Here is a 10311-nt window from a genome sequence, read left to right as displayed (position 1 = left end):
AGGTCTGTATGTCTGGTGACGACCAGCTCTTGTGAGAATGAAGGAAGAAGAGGTCCCAGCAGATGCCCCAGGAGATGTGTTCATAGATACCCCTGTCGCAGGAGCCACTCAGCAGCTCCTACCAAAATGCCCACGTGTGTCCATGTGCCGGGCAGCAGTGATGCTAGGAAGTTACGCCACATATATATGTATTCTACCTATGTTAACCAATAGATTCAATAAATCTAAACTTGAAAAATTCCAAAGAGTGATGTTTAGGGGACTTGTCAAATAACCTCAAAGTTAATATGAAAAAAAATTATGTGCAAAAATGGCCCCCAAAATGTTCAAGACATAAGAAGAACAATAATAATAAAAACAAAGAGGAAATTTGCTCCGTCTAATAAAATGTATTGCAAAGGAACATACTTGAAAGTGAATGAGATTGGCAAAGAATAAGCGAATAGTTCAGTGGAGTAAAAGTTTGAATTTTGAAACAGATTCTGGTATATGTGGAAAGGATTCAGATTACTTAGGGGAAAGCACTTCATCATTACAGGGATTGAAATATTATTTACTTGGAAATTAAATCCAGTTATGCTTTTGCTAGGTACCGTTCACAAAATTAAATTTGAGATGAATTACTAACTTCAATATTTTGCAAAAGTATTAAGCATTAGAAGAAAGAAAAACACATAATAATTTCCACAGAAGCCAAAACTACTTTTGAGAAAATGTAAGACTCATAAATATCAAAACACTAGATAAAATAAGATTTGACCATACGTATTTGTATATTCCAAGATGGAGAAAAATGTGTTATGTGTATGTATTGTGAATTTAGAAAATCAAAAAGAATTAATTAAAAACCTATTACAAACAAGACGACTTACTAAACTAAAATTTACATGTTGCGATTTAGAAGAATTCACATATAAAATTAATAAATGTCTTATGTAATAACAATAACTATCTAGATTACATTACACAAATCAAGATTCCATTCTCAATAGCCACAAAATTGTTAAAATATTTGGCATAAAGCTAACAAGAACTCCACAAAGCCTGTTTAACTATGTGATTTAAGCATTAGAACACTCTTAAAACATACATACACAAACGATAGAGAAATGTCAGAGATATTTTCTTGGCCAGAAAGCCACATGATCCTAAGGATTTGATTTTCTCCTAAGTTACTTTATACGTGTGTCATGATCACATTAAAAATAGTCTCATTTGTTTCTTCACCTAGAACAAAATAAGATGATTATAAAATTTTGATGAAACATTAATCGTTCATCAGAAAAAAATGAGGAAACAAATCAAAAGGGAGGGGTAAGTCAACCAGAGATCGAAAAAAATTTTTTTTTATAAATTCTTCATTATCAAGACCGTATGCAATTTGTTTATAAGTAAATATAAAACCTAATGAAAAAGAATGGAGAATTCAAAGAGATACCCAAGATTTATAGACATTTAGTATTTAAGAAAGATAGCATTTCAAATCACTGGTGAAAATATGCTGCTACTAATGTAGCAGCAGTTAACATGGATGACATAGCAGCAATTAATAAAGCAAAGCAAACTCAAACAAAAGGTAAATGCCACCAACTTGGTCAAAAGGACACGACAAAAAGTAATTACAAGCTATAATACTTAAAATGGTTGATCAATAATGTTTCAATTAAAAAAAAGCAAAAAAACAAAAAACCTCTTAAACTAGGATAATATCACTAATACAATGATGTGTGAAAAAATGAGATGGAAATGACCAACAAAATGAAATAAAAATGAACAAAATATATGAACAACCTAATAACACAAAAGGAAATTTAAATTGGCATCAATACTTAATTAGGTGCTTAAAATCCCTCATAGAGAACTCTACATTTAAAATATATTGAAATACAAGTCTTCACCTATTAGATTTGCAAAATTTAATTTTTTGATAACAAACTTGTTAGTGAGACTGTGGGGATACAGGTATTATAATACATTGTGGTGGAATGCAAATGGTAGAGCCCATACGGAGCAGAAACTCGCAAAATTTAGCAAAATTATACTTGTATATTTACTATTTTACACTGTAACCCAATATTCAGGAATCTATATCATATGTAACCTTGAAAAATTATAAGGTGAGGTGTCGCCAAGATTGTTAATATGACAATACCTATTACTAAGGGTTGGAAACACCCCAAATTTTCATTCATAAGGTTTGCATGAATAATTAGGGTGCATTTTTACAATCATCATTTCTAAACACTGAGTGTAAAATGTTATGGAAAAAACGAACAAACTGAAGACAATGAAGAGATGTACATGTTCATAGATGAGAAAATAAGTAGGGAAAATATATCAATTCTTCCAAATAAATCTATAAATTTTGTTTATATATAAATAACAATTGACATTTTTTACGCAATTTGATAAATTACTAATTCTATATTTCATACGGTTGAATAAAGGCATAGAATAGAAAACTCAGTTTTGAAAAAGTACACAAGATACCGTCGCTCGTGGTGACCGTGTGGCTTTCATAGCACACGGCTCCGCGGTCAGGACTGTCACGAGGCGGACTGTGCCTGCCAGCCTGGGGCCGAGGAACCGCCAGGACCGTCGGCCGACGACAGCCCAGGCGGGTCCCTCTCACGGCTGTGCTCGGCGCCTCGTCAGCGCGGACCCCTTGCACCGACCTGGAGCGCCCGTGGGAATCCGTCCTGTCACTGGAACCCGCTGTCATGGGGCACAGAGGGGCGGGAGCAGGGAGTGGAGAGCGGCCGGTCGTGCGCTCCTGTCCCGGGCGCGCGGCCTGGGGGCGGCAGCTGCAGGCAGGGCCACCAGGAGGCGCCACGGAGAGCGCACCCCGCGACCGCGGCTTCCCGTCGGTGGCTCTGAGAGCCGCGCCCCGGCGGCTGCGTGGACGCGGCTGACAGTCCGGTGAGGATCGCGTGTCTTCTGTGAGCGGTGGCGTCTGCGCACGCGCACTGTCCCGGTTAGGGCGGCTGCTGTCACCACAGGTGAACACCTCAGGGACCCATGTGGTGCTCTGGACGACACCTCCTGGGAGCCGATGTCTACACTGCAGCCTCCGAGCAGTCGGGGTGGGTACGATCCCCCGTGGCCGTCACCAGGGCCCTGTCCCCTGTCCGGGTTTATGTCCTCTTCCTAGTGGGAGACGCCCCCCCATAGACTGCTAAGAAAACGGTCTTGGGCTGCTAAACGTCCAGAGGCCCGTCCTCGCCTTGTCGGACTCACGTTCGACGAGGAAAAGCGGAGATCGGAACCGACTCTGCACGAGACGCTGAAGGCCGGACTCCCCTGTGGTCTCCGTCTTGAGGCTCCTCTGCAGCGTCCGTCCCCTGGACCCCCACACCCAGAGTTGACACGGTGTCCCCTGTGCTTCCCCAGTGCGGGGCGGCATGTGGACCCATCGTCACTCTCCACGTGGGGACCTCTGGGGACCTCCGGGACCTGTCCCTTCCTCCTTTCTCCCACGGTTCTCTCCTGCTGCCCATCTCCGCGGCTCTTCCTGGAGCGCGTGTTGTTCAGACACTGGCTCTGCGGACACGCACTTCCGTTTTCTCTCTCTCTCTTTCCCTTTTACTCCTTTTACTTTTATATGCTTTTTTTTTAATAGTATCTTTCTTGTTATCCTTTTGTCTTTTTGATCTAATCAGGCTTCCCCTGTGTTATTTTCTCACTTTTCTAGTGAGTTGTTTTCTAATTTAAATTTCAATACTTATGGGCCGCCCCATGGCGCACTGGGGAGAGAGCAGCGCTGGGAGCGCAGCGGCGCTGGCGCGGGTTCGGATCCCACATAGGGATGGCCGGTGCGCTCACTGGCTGAGCGCGGTGCAGGCGACACCACCCCTAGGGTTACAACCCCCTTAACTGTCACACACACACACACACACAAAACAAACAAGCAAACAAAAATTTCAACAGTTATATTTTTAATTTCTAAATGACCTCATGGTTATTTGATTCATCTTCTCCCTCTTCTACTTTAAGAATGTCTGTTCTTCGTCATTAAGTCCAATAGTTTCTCTCCTATAACTCTGAGGAAGTTAATGGTATTTTCTGTTTCCCTTGCATGATCTCTATTTCTTCCAATTCGCTTTTTCCTTTTTTGTTTGTTTGCTTTGGCCTGTTTCATATTAGAGGATTTGCTGAAACTAGAGGATTTGCTGAAACATCTGGGGCCCTTGGCATCTGCTCATGGTTAACAGGGCAGCACGGGAAAGTCTTGCTCGTGTGCTGTGGCTTCGTGGCCTGTGGGTGACTCTGTGAGGTTCTTTGACTGGGTTCTTGACTGAGGTGCCCAAATCAGCAGAGTGTGTACTGAAGAACTGGACCCCAAGGCCAGATGACATGCGTTTGGATTTTTTTTTAATTTTACAAGTTTCCATGACAATTCCTAACGTATATTAATGCTGAGCACACCAAAGACTGTTAACACTAGGTATTCATGCCATCGTCAGTCACATAAAGGACACCTACACATTTAGGATACAGAACTTCCACCAAATAGTCATTTAATACCCGTTATTTGAAACCAAGTGTTTCGTGGACATACGAATTAGAGAGCATCTGGCTTCTTTAAGGGGTAAACAGTGAGGTGGAGCTGAAGATGGAGAGAAGCCCAGAGAGGGGACTAGGAACGTGACAAGTTTGACTTCGCATCTCATAGGCACTTTTCACTTCATTTCTCTCCATTCATAGCACATGCTAAGTGTAATCACAAGATCGGCGCCTCAGCTTGGTTGAGTTGAAGTCAATGCAAGTCCTAGTTCAAAGAGGCCCTGAGTCTTCTGCTTGGGAGCCAGTCCACACCATGACAGACAGATGTGATGGGTTTGAATCGTTAGCAGGGTTGAAGTTGTCCAGGAGAACATGGGAAAATGAAAATTCTGAGAAGAAAGGAGGGAAGCATCTAAAACTACCATGGAGCAGGGCCGGCCCGTGCGCACTTGGAGAGTGTGGTGCTGACAGCACCAGGGCCACGGGTTCGGATCCCTACGGAGGGATGGCTGATTGGCTCACTTGGGAGAGCGTGGTGCTGACAACACCACATCAAGGGATAGGATCCCCTTACCGGTCATCTTTAAAAAAAAAAAAAAAAAAGTAATCTTTTTCAACTGAATAACTTGTCTCCATTGCTTTTTATTATAGAATAAGAGGTGGTTCTGTGTTAAGTATTTTGGCACTTGGAAATAATAAAACCAAAATTAGAAATGGAATGTAGTTCTAAAACCTCATCAAATTACAGTGATAGCTATAGTAATCAAATCCATAAAAGATTCTTAAGTAATTATGACACTCAAAATTCAGAGCTACATGCAAAGTCACAAATATATTTAAAGTTAAAACGCATAGCAATATTAAAAACTTAGCAGCACAGTCACCTCCCTTGCCTTGCTGTATGTATCAATCCTTTCAAAGAAGCAGCCTCTCCTAAAGCAATTGTCATTTCACTAAATTGATCACCTGCCTCAAACTCCTTGACATTTGAAACTATTCTTCCAGAGTCATCATTTTAATTTCCCTCCCATGACTTGGAATTACCAGCCTCAATACATTTGCATTGTTCCCTGTACGATTCCACAAGGGGGGACAAAAAGCCTACCCTTGCCTTATCTGTGAGCATCTTTTTTCCTTGCAATCAGCTTATTCTCCATAGCAGCAGAGTATCTCTCTGTTGCATATTATTCCAATATGATCATGTATAGGCTGGCTGGTAGCTCAGCTGGTTAGAGCACAGCCTCGTATCACCAAGGTCAAGGGTGTGGATCCCTATATTGGCCAGCCACACACACACACAAAGATTCCAATATGATCATATATTTATTTACCTAATAGGAGCAGATGACACTGTTTTTGTTTTGTTTTGCTTTTTAATTAAATAAACTTGAAAAATATCTGTTTATTTCAGACCTCTAGAATTTTCTAGGGCTTACTAAGGTTTATCAATTTCTCTCTTGTAAACACACACATACACAGAGTACCTAGAACCCAAGTTGGAAGTTACAGTAGAAAGAAGATACTACATAGGCACAAAAAGAACAGCAAGAAAACTCCAATTCTGATGTTTTACAGGAATGATTTTTCCCTTTGCAAAACATGTGTTCTTTCCATTTCTTTGCCTCTTGTAACTTAACATGTCACCCCTCCCCCAAATATCATCTACTTTCCACTCAACTTACTTGCTTTAATGCTCTTCGTTTTTAAAAGTCAAGCTCATTTGCCACTTTCTGCAAAATAGCTTCTCTCAATTCTCAAAAAAGTAATCATTGTCCATTTTCTACTCAGCATCGTTCCAGAGCCTCCCCCAATATTGTTGACATGCTCCTCAATACCACGTTTTTAAATGATAGTCCTAAACATAAAAGAAAAGCACCTCGATGGTCATATTGTTTGGATCATTTCTTTTGTCATGGGTGTCAGAATTTTTCACAGATTTTTTTATCATTCAGTTGCATGCCAGGACAAATGAACCATAATTTTCTAGTAATGTTTTAAAAATTTGTAATCATCTTCTAGCTAAGATGTCATGAGAACCCCTTTCCTCCCTACACATGTGTACATATCTGCATCCCCTATTCCTAGGGGGATTCTGCAGGAGATGAAGGGAGAGGGCTCCCTTGACTAGTGCGGGTGCCCAAGGTCAGCATGCTGCGGTGTCACTTTCCTGGGATTGCCTGTGACACTGCTATCAAGGCCATGCACAGAAGCAAGAGGAATGTGTTGGCCAGAGAAGGAAGACCCAGTGGGCTACCTTAGGGGTTCAGAGGTGTCCCCTGAGACTGAGAGTGAAGAAACCCACAGTAAGTAGGACAATCAAGGAGGCTAAAGTGAACGGCAGAAGTCAAGGCAGGATGTTGTGCCCAGGCAGTTCCTGGCTGAAGGAAGTGGTCGGCAGACAGAATTAAAGGGCTGGCAGGTTATCAGGCAGCATGTTCATGGTGACCTTCCATCTGGGTATTCTTGATGAATCCTGTTTCACATGTTTCCAGACAATTCATTCATCAGTACTTGGCACCTATTACTTGCCAGGTGCTGGGCTGGGGGCCTGGAATAGGGGCAGACCGAGGTGTAGACTCTGCTCCTGGGTTGCTGACTGTCAGGTGAGGGGGACTAAGGATCATGACATAATGCAGAGTGATAACATGTGTAGGTAGAGCACCAGGTAATAAAATCATAGACTCTTCTCAAGTGCAGCACTTCAGGGAGTATTTATGGAGCCCCCGTGTTAGGCCCTTCCTGGATTCTGCACACAATATAGTGATAGAGTTGCTGTCTCCCAGGACCAGTAGGCTGTGGGCTGGGATAGTGTTGACAGCAATGGATCTACATCACAGCAATGGATGTGTGTCTGGTGTAAAGAAAATGGGGTGTGAAGCCAAAGTATGGGGGTGGAATCCTGATTGTGTCAACAATGGATATTTTATACAATTTGAAAAGAATTGCTGAACATATATCTGCATACTTTCATCTAATGGAGATATAAAGTTATTCCATACATGGAATCTTCCTCAATTCTAGTTATGTTTGCATTGAACATGAGCACTTATCCCTGCCATTCAATGATTTTGAAAATAGGATTTGAATTTGTGAATAGTATTTCTTACTTACTTACATCTTACACATCAGTTACATGTTGCCGTCATCTTAATGGACCAAACGCCTCTGGTTCTTCTCTGCAAATGGTGTTCATTTCCTACCATCTTCAGGTAGCTTCCTAATCTAGAATATTCTGATGGCCTCCTAGATCACTTTACCCTTTCCTCTCTTAGAATGTCAGCCACTCGATAGCACGTCTTCTCCTCTTTCTTATCCTGGGATCATCTCCCAAGCCAGGGTGCAGCTGAATCAGTTCTTTCTCCAGCTCTCGGCACCATGCTTGGCATATGGTGGATACAAACAGAGAGAACAGAGGAGACAGAGCACAAGACTCTAGAGACAGGCGTGTTACCATGACATTTAGAAAGTGACATCTTCTCACTTTTGATACTGTATTGGTTAGAAGTGAGTCACTAAGTCCAGTCCACACTGCAGGGCAGGGGATTACGTGAGGATGTGTGCAGCAGATGGTGGGGACCACTGGGAGCCCCTGAGGAGTCGCCAACCACACAGACAGAGATGTGGCACTTGAGTCCAAACCTAAATACACACGAAGCCATTGTAAGGTTTTATGGAGGAAAGCAGTATGTGAATGCATGAAATTCCAACTGTCGCATGGTGCGGACAGGGAAAACAGACCAAGAGCAAAAGTGACATTTTCAAGATTATATGACAGGAACCAGACCTGTCGTTAGTCGTATTCCATGCTACCTTCCACACCGTCGTGGATTTTATCTCTAGTCTTGTTTATTAGCTGCATGTGACACCGGCCATAGGTTTCAGAGATGTTTTCTCACACATGCCTGATGCCATCCCTAGGAAGAAGATGCTAGAAAGATCCCCACTGTGCAAAAGGGGAGACTGGGGAGGTCATGAGAGTGACAATGGCTTGTCCAGGGTCACATAAAGTGATAAGAAGCAGGAGCTGGGGATGACCCTACGTGTATCTCCTCTGAGCTGTGACGCTGGCTGCACCCAGGCCTTGCACAGGGGTGTGGTCAGGCAGTGTTGGTGGAAGTGTGGGCAATAGAGAGAGTTCATGGGGAAGGAGGGTCAGCAGACAGGTACCCAGAGGGGCATTTGCAGTCTTGTACACAGAGGAGGGGCTCAGGAAATGAGGTATCAGGAAGTGACTTCACTTCCTTGACGACAGACCCCAACAGAACTCGGAACTCGGTAACCTGGCACCCACATTCTATACCCAGCCCCTTCCCCAGCTCACTTGGCCACAGGCAGAGTGAGATGTTGTGCTGTATCCCGAGGTCCTGGGGCCGTAGCCCCAGGAAGCCCTGTGCTGAGAGGCTTGTCCAATGCTTCCGGCGCTGGTTCAGCCCTCGCCCTCGACCCCTGTGGCCGTCTGGGACGAGGTCCCCAAAGGTAATGTCAGGTGGCCCAGAGGAGGTTGGGCAAGGCCAGGCCAGCACTATGAGCCTCCCTGGGTGACCGCAGCCCCTCCTCCTGAGTGTGTGGGGAACGGGGACATGGGACACCCTCCCAGGGCAGGGGCAGAGGGTGGGGGGTTTATAAACCTGCTGGTCCTGGTGTGTTCACACCTCAGGTCTGGCTGGAGGGTGAACGGGGACTGCCGGGGTGGCAACCACCACCCTGTACATTAACCCTGGGCCCTCAGGCTGTCTTCTCATGTCCTCCCTGGGGTTAAGACTGGCCTCCAGCCCCTGCCCTCCTTGGGGTTCACGGTGCTGTCACTGTGTATCTCTCCCCTGTCCTGTCCTAGAGTGAAGACACATCTTCATTGAGCTCAGATGCCACCCACATGGTGTGGCCTGTCCCGGCACGCACCCTGAAGAAGCGGGTGGAGCACCTGGTGCCTGCTGTCTTGGGTGGTGACCAATCTTATGTCCACCTGTTTCTGTCAACCTACAGGAACTTTGCCAGTCCCCGGCATGTGCTGCACCTGCTTTTCCTCAGGTGAGCACTCAGGCCCTGGATCACACAGTGTCACTAGGCCGCCTCCCAGCTGTGAGTCTTAGGACTGTCACCACACCCCTCTGAGCCTCAGTTTCCTCCTGTGTTCAGTGGGTGGTCACAGGAACAAGCTCCAGTGGGTCCCCCATGGAAAGTGCTGCTCCTGAGTCCAGCCCTGTGGAAGGTCTGCTGGAGGGGCCACGGTCGTCCTCATTCAGGATTCCTGACACCCCCACGAGGAAGTCTCTGTCACCCCCTCACAGACCTCGTTGACTTGGGCTTCACTGTTTTCACATTTTTACAGGAAATTTGAGATTCTATCTGTAGGCTTCTGGGTGTATTCAAAGCAGGGAGACCAGAGGCGGGCAGAGCGGCTTCAGGTGCACCCAGATATCTTGGGAGGAGTTGGTTGGGGTTCATTCCTTCAACAAACATACGTGAAGCCACACTATGTGCAGTCACTTTCTGGGCACTGACCATGATCCAATGAACCGAGGAGACTGCATTCCCTGCCCTCCTGGGCTTCCATTCTAGTCAGAGGTGAGACAGTCACAGTAGACATGAGTAGCAGGTAGTGCCACCGTATGGTAGATTTGACACACTCCTGACCTCCTCTAGGTATGGAAACATGATTACTGATTGTCACGGGGATGGCGAATCCCTGGAGCAGCTAAAATGGTAAGTGGGGTTTAGGTGCAGAAGGAGGGGCTCCCATCTCCACACAACTGCGTGTGGTCTGCGGGGGCCTGTGGGTGGGGGGCTGGCAGAACTCTGGCTCTCACA

The sequence above is a fragment of the Cynocephalus volans genome, chromosome 5 (genome assembly GCF_027409185.1).
Source record: "Cynocephalus volans isolate mCynVol1 chromosome 5, mCynVol1.pri, whole genome shotgun sequence".
Taxonomy (NCBI): Eukaryota; Metazoa; Chordata; class Mammalia; order Dermoptera; family Cynocephalidae; genus Cynocephalus; species Cynocephalus volans.
Note: the sequence above shows the minus strand (reverse complement) of the source record.